This window comes from Ornithorhynchus anatinus, chromosome 7 (genome assembly GCF_004115215.2).
Source record: "Ornithorhynchus anatinus isolate Pmale09 chromosome 7, mOrnAna1.pri.v4, whole genome shotgun sequence".
NCBI classification, from domain to species: Eukaryota; Metazoa; Chordata; class Mammalia; order Monotremata; family Ornithorhynchidae; genus Ornithorhynchus; species Ornithorhynchus anatinus.
In genome coordinates, this window is record NC_041734.1 from 53,603,575 (window position 1) to 53,618,676 (window position 15,102).

Here is a 15,102-nt window from a genome sequence, read left to right on the forward strand (position 1 = left end):
GTGCTCAGTAAATACCACTGATTGACTGTCTCATTCTGTTGAGGTGCATCATATTCCTTTTCTGTTTTGGGATGGGTATGCATAGTATTCCACCCCTGAAGTAACAGAGGCAGTGAAGAAAGTTGCTGGGTTAAGATGATGATGGAGAAAGTCACTCAGTTAAACCAGAATCACCCAGCAACTTTAAACATTTGCCTGCCAATCCTCCCATTTACCGGTTGGATTAACTAAGGGAGGAGAGGAATTGTCTAAATTCACTCAGCAAGTCTCAAGCTGGTAGGTTGACCCCAATCTTTCCCTATCCATAATTGTAGGACTTGCCTTGACTTCTGTACGAGTCAGAGAGTACCATGCAATTTTCTTTCTGCATGAACAGAGAGATTCCTTTTCTCAGACCAATCTGCTGTGATGGAGGGTGCCAAACAGCCCCTGATGGAGAATAATTTTCACTCTGTTTCTCTGAAAATAAAACAGTGTATTTTATAGACTAGAATACATACATTAGTCCTTTAGAAAATCTGCTCTTTTAGCTGGTTTGGGATCAATTATATTGACTCCTTCTCTAGACCAGTTACATATTTTAGAATTTATCAAATATATCCTTGTCCCAAACAGGAGGTTACATCAAATTTTCCCTTATTGGAGTGATGAACAGAATCTCTTTCTCTCTCTCTCTCTCACACACACACACACACACACACACACACGGAAAAAAAAAAAACCTAAAATGCAGCATTTAGCACATCAGCTCTAGAGACTGGTCAGCCTAAAAACATTTTCATCAGTCTCCAACAATTTCATCCCCCACCATGGGTAGTGAATATCATAAAATCAATTAGTCAGTGGTATTTACTGAGCATTTACTCTGGGCAGAGCACTGTACTAAGCACTTCAGTGCCCTAGCTCATTTGCATTTTTATTGGATTTCTAATATTTATTCCCAACATGATTATTAGACTTGGACTCATTTCATTTTCCCAACTTTAAATCAAAGAAGTATGTGCTTATTTGCAGGACTTCTTTAGCTCTTCATTTCACACTTCTTCCTCACTTAACTTTTTACTGACTTTAAGAAGCAGAAAAATTAAATGTTGGAAATTTCCTAGAAGAACTTACCTCCTTTAATGGAGAGGCGAAGAATGAGTGAAAGGCAGAAATGAGAGGTAGACACAGTGACCTATAACCTGCATCATCTTTCCTTGATCACTGACTATACCATGAGCAAAATATCCACCTGGGTAAGAATTTTCAGGTTCTCAGAGGAAGTCCATATGCTTATGGGTTACAGGTCTTTGTTCCCCACCTAGTAAAGAACTAGTTAATTTCTTTTTGTTTTTTAGGCCTCTTTCAACATTAGCGCTATTTTCTTTTATCTCCATTTACTTTCCTGTTTCAATTGTTTCCTCATTGAAATTTGGATTTCTATAATGTTTGGGTGGTGTTTTCTCTTTGGTCATACAAAATCAAAAGACCAATTTTTGAGGTAATCAATTAGTCTCAAAGGTAAAAACAAAAAAGACAATTCCCCCCTTTTATCTTTTTTTTGTCTTGAATTATATTTAGTTTTGACCTTTCCAAGCAATCATACTATGAGCTAACCAAAAACCAGTATTATTCATGCTTACCAAGAAAGATCCTCTGCTTTTAAATTTGATCAAGATGTTGTGTTTCATTAAATATCATTACCCTTTTCTCTTCCAATAAACATCTCCCCTTATTTAATATTTCATTTTTATTTGTTTCCATCTGTAACTAAAAGTCACTGTTAATTTCAATTTAAGCAGCTGGTCTAGATAGCTTTGGCTTTCCATTCTCAGGTCCTGAAAATAAAACAAAAATAGAAAACTATTCTTGTTTTTTTTTTAAGTTGTATCTCCTCACTAATGCAAATGAAATCAAAATCAGTTTTGTTTCTGTCCAATCAATAAACATTTTATAGTGACATATTTACTCATATAATTGCTCCACTATTTGCATATATTTTTAGCATTAAAACCAGGGTAGGGCTATATGCAGATCATATAAGAATTAAGTCTAACAATAAGGGGAGGAAGAGAAAAAGAGATGAAAAGAAGAAAGGAGAGGAGAAGGAAAAGAAAGATAAGATAATCTCCCAATCCCTTAGCACAGTGTTTTGCACACAGTAAAAATTCAGTAAATTCCATCGATTGATTGAAAGGGGATTTGAGATCATGAATCTTACTTCTAGTACACTCTCTCAAATGGATGCATGTGATAGTCTCATCAGTTTACTCCCCACACTATGTTCTCATCCTTTTCTTCCTCCTCTGTGGTGAGCCTGCTCTGCAGCACTGTCATTCTTTTACCCTCCTCCTCCTTCTCCCCTGACATGCAGAGCTAGTACTGCTTACAATTATGTGGTTCAAAAAATATTTTATTTCCTTCTCAAAAATTGGGGTGGAGTGATTGTGCGGTGGAGGAAATTATGCAGGAAAATATGGTTTTTAATCATTCATACTTTTGTTTTATACATTACTTAATTTATCCATATTCACAAATATAAAAGTCCAAGTTAAGAAACACCAAAGGTCCAACTTTTAACTTTACCGAACTCCAAGCAAAGGCTCCTCTTTACCATACTCGGATGCGGTTAAACTTCATAATCACTGACGCGAATTGGCCCGTCGGCAATGTTTCAACAATAATTGTTCCATTTTATAATTTTAGAACGCCCACATATTGTCTCCAAAATTCAATTCACTGATGTTATGTATTTCATTCGTTCATTCAATTGTATATATTGAGAGTTTACTGAGTGCAGAGCACTGTACTAAGCACTTGGGAAAGTACAAGTAACAGTAAACAGTGACATTACTTGGCCGCAAATACGGGGTAGCCTCTAGTGTCATAATTTCCGCACACATTTCTTTTTAAAATTGATTCCCAAAAGGTTTTAACACAACATTTTTGCCATTATTATCCACCTTTAATAGTGTTTCAAAGATTATTCTTATTGATGGCAACAGCATGAAGAAATCCTATTCTAAAGTTAGGGTTGGACATGTCCATTTTTATTGCAATTCTCACTCCCTGTCTATGTCCACCTGAGGCAAGAATAGGCAAGCACTGTATTTTTCATTTGAAATAGCTGTTTTTGGAAGAATCTACATGAGCCAAATGTCACAATCAGAGCCAGACACTCACCTTATCCCTTCACCCTCTGAAAAACACAGTACGGGTTGCTGCTACAGACTAGAATTTACGATCGCCATGATCAATTCCGGCCAAATTCAACAGTGGGTTTGGTTACATGGTCAGGCTGAGCAACGACCAACATTATAATCTGCTTCAGTCATCTGAAGACATGGGGAATGGTTTTGGTCAACTGTGAGCCTTTACAGTCCAAACGATTGACTCATGCTACTTCACTACTCCCTCTAGCCAACGCATCCAGAAAGTCTTCACGTCAGTACGTCTACCTGGCCTTCCTCTCCTTTCAGGTATTTGCCCTGAGCATCCATGCCACCAACCTCAGCATCTGCCCTTCTCTTTACCAAAGGGCTGGATGCTCCAGTTACTTCTCTGAGAAGCAGCATGGCTCAGTGGAAAGAGCCCCGGCTTGGGAGTCAGAGGTCATGGGTTCGAATCCTGGCTCTGCCACTTGCCAGCTGTGTGACTGTGGTCAAGTCACTTCACTTCTCTGTGCCTCAGTTCCCTCATCTGTAAAATGGGGATTAACTGTGAGCCTCACGTGGAACAACCTGATTACCCTGTATCTACCCCCGTGCTTAAAACAGTGCTCTGCACATAGTAAGCACTTCAATACCGGCATTATTATTATTAAAACACCCCCAACTCTCAAGAAAGCAAATTTGATTCAAAATTGCTTTCTTAAACAGCCGGGAGAGCTCGGGTCAGTCAATCAATTCATCAATGAATGGTATTTATTGAGCACTTACTGTAATGATAATAATTAATAATTATGGTACTCATTGAGTTGTGCCAAACATTAAGTGCTGGAGTAGGTACAAGTAAAGCAGGCTGGATGCAGTCCCTGTCCCACATGGGGCTCACAGTTTTAATTCCCATTTTACAGATGAGGTAACTGAGGCCCAGAGAAGTTAAGTGACTTGGCAAGGTCACTTAAGCTGAAATATGCATGAGCTGGATTAGAATCCAGGTCCTCCTGACTCCCAGGCCTGTGGTCTATCCACTAAGCCATGCTGCTTCCCCCAGTGCAGAGCACTGTACAAAGCGCTTGGGAGAGCGCTATATAACAGATTTGGTTACCTGCTCACAATAGGCTTCCAGTCTAAAGGTCGATTTTATAGTCTAGGGCCATCCGGGGAGGCAACTGGAAACCCTGCCAAGCTGGGCTGAGAGTCACCTCTGGTATCCATTGCCCAAGTGGCTGGGAGGAAAGAAAGTAGAACTTGTCACCAAAGCAGGTGGAAAGGAAGGGAACCAATTCATCAATCAATCAATCAATTTATTGAGCACTTACTGTCTGCAGAGCACTATACTAAGTGCTTGAGAGAGTACAATACAACTGAGTTAGTAGAAATGATCCCTACCCTCAAGGAACCTAAAATCTCCTGGAATCATAATCTTCTAGACTGTGAGCCCATTGTGGGCAGGGATTGTCTCTATTTGTACTTTCCAAACACTTACTACCGTGCTCTGCACACAGTAAGCGCTCAACAAATACGATTGAATGAATAATCAGTGGTGTCTATTGAGCGCTTACTGTGTGCAGGGCACGGAACTAAGCACTTGGGGAGTACAGTATATCAGAGTTGGCAGGCACGTTCCCTGCCCACAAAGAGTTTATGGTCTAGAAGGGGAGACAGGCATAAATATAAGTAATTTATAATATATAATTTATAGAGTGTACAAAGAGCTTTGGAGTTGAAGGTGGGGTGAATATCAAATACCCAAAGAACACAAATGACACAGTAGGGAGAGGGAGATGGAACAAAGAGGGCTTAATTGGGGAAAGCCTCTGGGAGATTCATCAATCTATCATTTACTGAGAGCCTACAGTGTGCAGAGCACTGTACTAAGCACTTGGGAGAGAACAATATTACAAAGTTTAGAGATACGTTCCCTGCCCACAGTAAGCTTGCAGTCTAGAGGGGAGACAATTAATGATGGTATATGTTAAGTGCTTACTATGTGTCAAGCACTGTTCTAGGTGCTGGTGTAGATACAAGTATTAACTTGTTGTCCCACGTGAGGCTGACAGTCTTAATCTCCATTTACCAGATGAGGTAACTGAGGCACAGAGAAGTTAAGCGACCTGCCCAAAGTCACACAGCTGGAATGTGGCAGAACTGGGATTAGAACCCACATCCTCTGACTCCCAAGCCCGGGCTCTTTCCACTAAGCCACAATGCAATCTAGAGGGGGAGATGTGACTTTAAGCCTACTATCATCTCTTGGAGCCTACTGATGGTTCAACGAACATCCAGATAAAGACCTTGAATGGTCCCTTTGGGTCGGAGAAGGGAATGGGAATTGCTAGAGGTACTTTGCCGGGTGGTAGCTAACACTGAAAACAAGAACGATGAATCAGGGAAGGTCCTTAGATCCCTTATTGGAACTAAGAAGAAGTAAGGAAGGATGCTCGTGGCCGGGGCATCTTGGCTCTCAGCCAGGATTCCAACCAATTAGGTAGTGTAGACATGATTATGTCGCCTGATTTCATGAAGTAAACAACTGTGCTTAAGAAAAAGCAGACCTCAGTACAGCTGAGCAGGAGAAATTCCAGAGCAAGGTAAGATCAACAGTTAATTAGTCTTGAATAGCTGAGCTATTGCAATTCACTCTTGGAATTTTTCAGAAACCCTTTCTTCATTGGGGAACTGTGAAGTTTTTCCAATTTCAGAAGCTTCCTAATTTCTTTTCGTTTAGCCTAACATTATTCAATGTTTTGCTGTCACGGCTGATTCATGGCTGATTTAAGCCTTCACTACTTGATCTTATAGCAAAATTGTGGAAGAGCCTTAGAATTATCTCCTCATGGCCAATTCAAAGGTCAGAAAGCATCTATGGACAAGAGGTTCCTGGAATCAGATAGGTTATCCATTAGTGTTGATACCTTACCAAATAAACCTCTGTGATAGGGAAAAGCTTATAGGTCAGATTTATTATTCTGACTTCTTAGGACAAGAAGACAGTCTATCAATTTGTGGTTATAACTGCGATGCTATATAAGGCATACAAGACCATTCAGTCTTAATTCTCACCTCCCTTCAAAGAATCTGCCCTATAATACTGTCGAGAGTCAGAATAAAACGATGAACTCTGCCGGGGCCGGACACAGTGAGGTGAGGAAAGAGGCAGAGAAGGATAAAGGATTAGATATCCAGTTTGTTCCCAATCCTGGTCCATTCCCCTCTATCCTCATCAGGGTTATGAGCTGTACGAGGTGGCAGGCGAGTGAAGGGAATGTGGACGTACCGGGATAGATCCTTTCACTCCCAGCCACATTCGGTCCACTCCCATTTCCCAAATCCTGCTCCCGCTTCGTCCAGGAGAGAGTGGAGGCAGGGACATAGGTAACTGAGTCAGATGCAGTGGCGGCATGGCATAGAATCATATCTCCTCACATGGGAAGGGATGTAGAGATTTTAAAAACCAGAAAATGACAATGATATATTCTGGAGACCTTACTGCCTAAGTTCCACCGAAATTCAAAGAATAAAAAGGGGATGCTAGTGGCAAAGACACTTGGAAATTGATTATAATGGCCAAATAGGAACAAGTACAAAAGGAGAAATCTCTAAGGAACATTACACAAATATATATTTTTAAGTCAACTCCTTGAAATAAATCTCAGGTAAAATTTGTATGGGACATAATTTTGTTGGCAAACCAGTAAAATATGGCACATACATTCTCTTTTTAGATATCTGTCTTTATCAATTGTTAGCAAAGAAATGATACTGTGGTTTATCGCTTCATCACATGAGCAAATTAAGCATGTTACCATTCATTTGTTTCCTCAAAAGAAAACAATCGTGCTTTCTGAAAAATAAAACACATTCAGTCTGTTCATAAAAATGAGGGGATAGGAGTTAGGGAAAAAAACAAACAACAGTTGATAAAAGCAAGAACATCTGCTCTTCACTGATTAGATGCTCAAGCCTATAGAGTTGGATAATGGGCTTTTGCCTAGAAGACCTGGGCTGAGCCGAAGGATGGTGAGCTCTGTAGTCATATTTTTGCTTGGATTCTAACAGCCATAGGCATGGAGGTCATCCTGAGACCTCCATGGGATCAATCAACCAATCAATTATACTTATTGAGCACTTACTGTGTGCAGAGCACTGGACTAAGTGCTTGGGAGAGTACAATATAACAGAAGTGGTAGACACATTCCCTGCCATTCTCTCATGCTTTCTCCATCCTGAAAGAAGCAGCTGACCCTGCTCTTGTAGGAAGAAGACTAGGGCAGCTCCACCTTCGCCACTGGATCTGCCCTAATCTTCAGATACCACGTGTTTGCTGTGTGACCTTAGGCAAGTCACTTTACTTCTTTGTGCTTCAGTTTTCTCATCTGTAAAATGGGGATTAAGACTGTGAGCCCTGTGAGGGACAGAGACTGTGTCCAACCTTAGATGCCGTCCTACTAACTGGTATTAATTAACCACATATTTAACCTCCCTCTCAGAGGTTCTTGGAGAAAAGGACCATGGCCCGGTCTACGGGGGAAAGACGTGTGTATTAAACAGCTGCACGTGGGATGGTGGATGATGGGATTTCCATGCCTGCACGGTCCTCCACCCCACACTCTCAGGAAATCCTTATTCTCAGCTTGATTTTAGGGTAAGCACTAGAAATCCCACTGGAAATCCCAGTGGAGTTCAAATGCTGGCTACTGCCCATTTCCAGAACTAACTAGAACTAGCTAAGTACATATGCATAATTTATTATTAATATTAATGTCTGTCTCCGCCTCTAGACTCGAAATTCACTGTGGGCAGGGAGCGTGTTTACCAACTCCACTATATTGGGACTCTCCAAAGCACTTAGTACAATCCTCTGCACAATAAGCGTTCAATAAATACCATTGATTGATTGATTGAGCTAGAATACCCGCTTTGAAAAATGATGAAGGAACATGGGGATTTCTAGACTGCGAGCCCACTGTGGACAGGGATTGTCTCTGTTGCTGAATTGTACTTTCCAAGCACTTAGTACAGTGCCCTGCACACAGTAAGCGCTCAATAAATATGACTGAATAAATACAATTGAATGAATGAATCATTCCTGGGCATTTCCCGAGAGATACATGGTTTGCAACTCTTTTCATTTGGGGGAACATTTGGAGTGAATGAATTGTCCTGAATGTCAGTTTTGTATGCAAGTGAAGTTCTTATCTGACCTAGAATGGCCACATCATGGGAGAGCAGAGTAATGAGACTGTGCTCAAAGATTTAGTATCTTACAGGTAATAATATTACAGTTAATAATGATAATGATGATGATAACGGTACTTGTTAAGTGCTTACTATGTGCCAAGCACCACACTAGGTAGGGAAGTGACTGTGGGCATAGATTCCTAGGAAGGTTTCAAAACCATTTTGACTTGAAAAAGGAAAACCTAGTGAATAGAAACAGCCATGATTAGTTGTGGCCCAGAAAGAATATGATTTGGGCTCCTAGAAAGCTGTAACTGAGCTTAATTTACACGTCAAGCACCCTAATGGATTTGCCTGTAGAGGTTTAAAATAGAAGATAAAACTCTTCACTCTGTAAGCTCAAGAGCTTTTACCCTTCAATAGGAAGCTGGATTCCCCCATCCATCACTTGAATAGATTGAACCCGGCTAATTCAGGCTTGTTACACCCATTCCCGCTGAGCAGGCTTCCTACACTGTGCATATTCCAGTTTTAGGAATAAAATGTAGCATCCCATCCCCACAGCACTTATTTTTATATATAATGCATATATCTATTATTTATACTAATGTCTGTCTCCTCCTCTAGACCATGAGCTCGCTGTGGGCAGGAATGTGTCTGTTTATATACTGTACTCTCTCAAGCACTTAGTACAGTGCTTTGCACACAGTAAGGGCTCAGTAAATATGACTGGATATTGAATATTGAATCATATCCATTATTAGCTAAATTCCTTTTTTAATTAATGCTCCAGGGATCCAAATCAGAAGCAGCATGGTCTATTGGAAAGGTTACAGGCCAGGGAGTCAGAAGGTGTGGGTTCTAATTTCTGCTTTTCCACATTTCTGCTGTATGACCTTGGGCAAATCACCTCACTTCTCTGTGCCTCAGTTACCTCATCTGTAAAATGGGGATTAAGACCATGAGCCCTGTGTGGAACAGTGACTACATCTAACCTGATTATCTTGTATTTACCCTACCACTTAGAACAGTCCTTGGGTCATAGTAAGCACTTGATAAATGCCACAATTCATTATTATTATAATTATTAGTAATCTCCTCAATGTTTTTTTCTGCTCAGAGACTAGATTATAGGAGCAGGACCAATTAACCCCTCAGAGGCATTAGCCAAATTCAGATCCTGAGTTCAATCTCTCAGGGGTCCAAGCAAAATTAGAATGCCACACTGGCACTCAACGTCAGCCTCAGCCTCAAGAGGGAGACAGGGCAAAGACTTCACATTATGCTCCATTCTTTCTCTCTTTCAAACTGCATATAAGCTGCTGAAACATAGAAAGATGGGGAGGGGTAAATATATTTTCAGAAAAGAGGTAGGGAAGTCATTCTCAGTAATCAATCAGTGGAATTTATTGAGTGCCTACTGTGTACAGAACACTGTACTAAATGCTTGAGAGAATATAATACAATAGAATTTGTAGACCTAATCTCTTCCCTTAAGGAGCTTACAGTATAAAGTGGAAGACAGACATTGAAATAAATACAGATGAAGAAAATGTCCAGACTGGGTGTTTTTTTTCCATTTATAGCACAGTGAAACTTCAGTTTAGGATGTCAGTTAATATTCATTGATGCTAAAGTATGGGGATTTACTAATCAATAAATCGATACTGACTATCAGTCAATGGTATTTATTGAACACTTACTACATGTAGAGCAGTATACTCAATGCTTGGGAGAGTAAAACAGAATTAGTAGACATATTCCCTGCCCATAAGAAGCTTACAGTTGCGCTTACTAGTCATTTTGGCATTTATTAAAATTTACAAAGTAATTATAAGCACTGGGGGAAATCCAGGGTTATGAAGGAAGACATTAAGCATTGGTATAAATATTAATGTACAGTGGCAGAGCTGGGATTATCTTGATGATGTTGTTTTGTTTTTGTTTTGTTCTGTTTTGCTTTTCTGTCTCCCCTATTTAGACTGTGAGCCTGTCATTGGGCAGGGATTGTCTCTATCTGTTGTCGAATTGTACATTCCAAGCACTTAGTACAGTGCTCTGCACATAGTAAGCGCTCAATAAATACTATTGAGTGAGAATAAATTCAGCAAATTTTTAAAGGAATTTTCTGTAAGATTTTATGTTGTACAATCATTTTTACAGTCAACTGTATCAAAATTGTTAAGAAATGGGAATTGAATGAATGTGTGCTCTCTAAAAGATTAAGACCCTTTCTTTATTACTCAAAGAATGAAGTAGGGTTAGTGTAATCACTCCCCTTTTGGTTGTATATACTATGCTGTTAGGGCTGAGGATACAATAAGAGAACATGTAGCTTGGGTTAAAATGCACTACCGGTTCTTGGGAAAACTCTTCCAACTCAGAAAATTGTGACCATCAATGTCCCTCAAAAGTTATATTAAAGCTGTGATATGCTGATTCTTTGCAGCTGGCCATGCCACTGGGAATCTGCCATACAATAGAGATGGCCAGTGCAAAACTACTAGGAGATGGAGACAAGGGACCATTATGGTAGGTGACCGGCTTAGCAGATCCCCAAGAAAACAGGCAAATTATTATGAACTACTTTTCAGAATAAACAAAGTAGTAGATGGGATAATAATTAGTTTGTAAAAGAATGAGGATATGCCCCAGTGCAGCTGGCAAACCCTACACCCAGCCAAGAATTTCCGAGGTGATACAGAGTTGAAGGTTACCACGATTTAGGTGGGTTTAGTGGCACGGGGTCTAATGAACCCTGAATAGGAAAGGAGTGGTAGCAAGAAACTCAATACTACCTAGGGGAGATTATCTTCCCCACTAGATTGAAACCTCCTTGAAGGCAGAGAACATGTGCCTCGGGTCTGGTCTACTCTCCCGAGGGCTTAGTTGCGTGCTTTGCACTCAGTAGCTAGAGCCTCAATAAATACCAGTGAATTGTTTGACCAAAAGGGGAGGATGTCAATGGAGAATCAAGTATCATTTACAGGTGGAGAGCTGGAGAGTAGTCAAGATATCCAACCTTTTATATGTTTGTGAGATGTGAACCTTTCATATATGTCACATCCTACATTTTGAAGCCATGTCATCAGTTTTTCTTATAAGCCTTCAACTTTAGAGGGCAAGAAAGAGTTGCAAATGACATGGTCTTAGAATGGAGTCAGTGCAGCAGCATTGACGAACTGCTTGTCTCATCATTCCGCTGATCGGGACAGGTAATGAGAATGGATGACAACAGGATACCCAAATAAGCTGAAGGGAGGGGATCATAACTGTGGAGGGCAGGAGCAATTTTTCAAAGATATAATGAAGGACCACCTGAAACAATGTGACATAGCTGTGCCAGGTGGTGAATTATAGCAGTCAAAAAAAAAATCAGCTTGGCCTGCCTCAAACAACAATAATAGTAATAATGATAATAATAATATTCACTAAGCATTCACTATATGCCAAGCACTACACTAAGCCCTGGGTTAGATACAAGATAATCAAGTCCCACATGAGGCTCACAGTCTAAGTAGACGGAAGAACAGCTACTGAGTCCCCTTTATGCAAATGAGGGAATTGAGGCACAGACAAGTTAAATAACTTGCACAGGGTCACACAACAGACAAATGGCAAAGCGGGATTAGAACCCAGGTCCTCAGACTCCAGACCTGTGCTCTTTTTTATGGTATTTGTTAAATGCTTACTATGTCCCAGGCACTGTTCTAAGCACTGGGGTAGATACAGAGTAATCAGGTTGGACAAGTCCATGTCCCATATGGGGTTCACAGTCTTAATCCCTATGTTATAGAGGAGGTAACTGAGTCACAGAGAAGTTGAGTGACTTACCCAAGTTCACACAGCAGACAAGTGGCAAACACAGAATTAGATCTCAGGTCCTCTGACTCCAAAGCCCATCCTCTATCCATTAGGCAGTACTGCTTCTGTCAGGATTGGGAGAAAGGTTTTAGTGCAGGGACCTTAAGAAAAGCAGGAAATCAAGAGGCAAAATTGAAATCAACTTCAGGCTCTGACATTAACAAATGTAAAGGATCAGCTTTTACCTGACACAGGTAAAGGCTGAAGGGTTTGTTTTTCTTTTCAGCCACTCTGGCAGACATAGATATCTCACCATTAGTGGTGTCTTCTCCAGATGCAAAACAGAGCTATATATAGTAATTACTCCTCTTTGATGTCTAATGATTGGACCTAGAAAATGAATCGTGATTAAATCAATTTTATTCTGATAGAAGAAAACTACACTAAATTATATTTGATTTTAGTCAAAAAGCCAAGATGTTATGCCCATATAATCTGGTTCAAAACCAAGGTTTAAAAGCACATGTATGAAAAGCCTTAAAGAGACAATGCTGAGATAATAAATGGGAAATTCTCATTTTTCTGATCCTACTCCACTATGACACAATCAGTCAATCGATCATATTTATTGAGTGCTTACTGTATGCAGTCCTTCTCAGGATTGCACCTGGAGAGTTTCTAGTACCCTACCAGTTTCTGCTACAAGAGGGAGAGTCAAGCAGAGGCATACCCATTCCATTCCTAGCTTGGGCAGTGGCTAGTAAGTAGAAGGTAATCTGCTATGAGTCAAAACTCCCCTGTGCTGGGCAGCAGCAGCATGGGAGGGAGTCAAGGGCAGAGACAAGTTTACTGCATGGAAGAAGACAATGATAAATCACTTCTGTATTTTTACCAAGAAAACTTTATAGATTCACTACCAGAATGATTGCAGATGGAAGTGTGACGGTCTGGGAGAAATCTATCCACGGAGTTGCCACAGCATAAGACAAGATGGTGGGTAGAGCACTGTTCTTGGGAGAGTACAGTATAACAGAGTTAGTAAACCTTTTCCCTGCCCACAAGGAGCTTATATTCTAGAGAGGGAGACAGACATTAAAATTCATAAATTAAGTATGAAGTCTTGTGGAGCTAATGGTGGGTGAACAAGGGGTGCAAATCCAAATGCAAGAGTGATGCAGAAGAAAGTGTGAGAAAAGTAAATTGAGCTTAGCTGGGGAAAGCCTCTTGGAGGAGATGAGAAGTTTCATGGAAAATAACCTCCTAAGGGAATAAGCCTGCAAGTGACATAATCTGTGCCAATTGCATTTTGATTCTTGCTTTTTAGGAATTTCCTTTTCAGCCTAGTTAAAAAATTTCAATCAATAGTATTTATTGAATACTTACTGTGTGCTAAGTTCTGTAATGGGCACCTGGGAGAAAACAATACGGAAGAGGTGATGGACCCGTTCCATGTCCACATGGAACTCACAGCCTAGAGTAGGAGACAGACATTAAAATTAATAATGGGGGAATGATACGGTTATGTAGTTAAGTGCTATGCAACTGGGAGTGGGGTGAATATCAAGTACTTTAAAGTTACAGATCCGAGTGCATAAACAGCGTAGAAGGGAGGGTGAACGGAAGAAATGAGGGCCTAGCCAGGGAAGGCTGCTTGGAGGAGGTGTGTTTTAGTTGGGTTTTGAAGGTCGGGAAAGAGGTGGTTTGTTGGGGGAGAAATGAGTTTCAGGCCTTAGGGAGGACACGGGAAAGGGCCTGGGCGTGAAAGAGGTGAGAGTGTACACTGAGTAGGCTTGCATTAGAGGAAGGTGTGCCGGTTTCAGCTATAGTAGGAGATCAGCAAAGTAGGAAAGGGTTAGCTGATTCATTCAGTCGTATTTATTGAGCGCTTACTTTGTGCAGAACACTGTACTGAAGACTAAGCACTATCCTAAGCGCTTTGGCTGCATCTTTGGGCTGCATCTCCTCAACCAAAGAAAAGTCAAGTTTATGTAGGGTATTTAGGCCTGTTCTAGCATCCAGTTACAGAATTGAAAACAAAAGAACATTTTATAAAATCAGTTTGGATTAGTTTTAATTACAGTTCCCAGATCATTAGATTGTAAACTCCTTGAGGGCACAGATTATGCCGAACTCGGCTGTACTATACACTCCCAAGCACTTAGTATAGTTCTTTGAACACGTTAAGTGCTCAGTAAATACCATTGAACACTAGACAATCACCCAACTCACTGTTTAACCTTTCCTGTGTCTACGGTTCTTTACTGAATAAGTAGACTGAATATTATAAGTAGTTAGTTCAGTGGCAGTGGAATCCAAGAGTATGTACAAGAAATAAGTTCATTATTTCTAAGTCACCTTTTCCTCACTCTCTCGCAAGTGCTTAGCACAGAATAAGCTCTCAATACATACAGTTGATTGATTGGAGAGAAAATAGATTAGGGAAAGAAACATCATATCTGCACCATGTTTTGTGTTCCATTTTCTCAATAACGGAAATGTAGACTATCTCTTGCACCAATAAAGCCGATGGGTCCCTGCAATCAAAAGGCATTGCCGCGTAAACGAGACAGACAGATTCTAAAAGCCAACAACTGAACCTGCACAGCTTGCTCTTTTGAGCAGGCAGCAATCAATGCAAATCTATGCGTTAGTTAGGAGGTGTTTTAATTCCAATAATAAACATTCTGTGATTGATGAATTTTTCACAGATGTTATGTATATAGCCACTTAATTAGAGGAGTCTGGCAAAGGCTGATAATTCTTCATCAAGTAGCCGCCACCAGTGTATTCTATTAGCTGCCAGCAAGGGTGACAGTTGGAGAAGGGACTTTGTGCTGCTGGTTGGGGAACTTGACTTTTTGGCATGAAGTCAGGACACCACAAGCCAAAATTCCATCAGCTTCCTAAAAATGCCAGCAGAGTGGAAAGCACAGAAATCCATGTAATTGTTAAAGCTACTGTCTCTGCTTTT

The 15,102-nt window shown here is 40.5% G+C and overlaps 1 non-coding gene across 1 annotated transcript; it reads left to right on the forward strand.

Moving 5' to 3' along the window:
* The first annotated feature begins 12,780 nt into the window (after positions 1-12,780).
* On the forward strand, positions 12,781-12,918 carry LOC114813490. Its single transcript, XR_003761207.1, has one exon. It is a non-coding gene; the product is annotated as a small nucleolar RNA SNORA7 (small nucleolar RNA).
* Positions 12,919-15,102: the final 2,184 nt, after the last annotated feature.